This window comes from Penaeus monodon, chromosome 22 (assembly GCF_015228065.2).
Source record: "Penaeus monodon isolate SGIC_2016 chromosome 22, NSTDA_Pmon_1, whole genome shotgun sequence".
NCBI classification, from domain to species: Eukaryota; Metazoa; Arthropoda; class Malacostraca; order Decapoda; family Penaeidae; genus Penaeus; species Penaeus monodon.
The window spans coordinates 11,043,522-11,043,752 of NC_051407.1; positions in this window are offsets into that span (position 1 = coordinate 11,043,522).

The window sequence follows — 231 nt, forward strand, 5'->3', positions numbered from 1 at the left end:
TTGATAAAGAGTTACGTGACAACCGACTGAATTTGAGCTCAGGTGGCTCAAATTCTCATCCCCCGCCCCCCCTTACCCACTCCACCCTCTCCCATTCTTCAGGGATTTGCTGTGACCTTTATTGTGAAAAAAATGTGCTTTCCTGTTGTATCATTTGATGAATGATTATGTAATGTGATGCATATCGTGTGTGAAAGGAAACATGGAGACAAAAGCAATGGATAGATATAG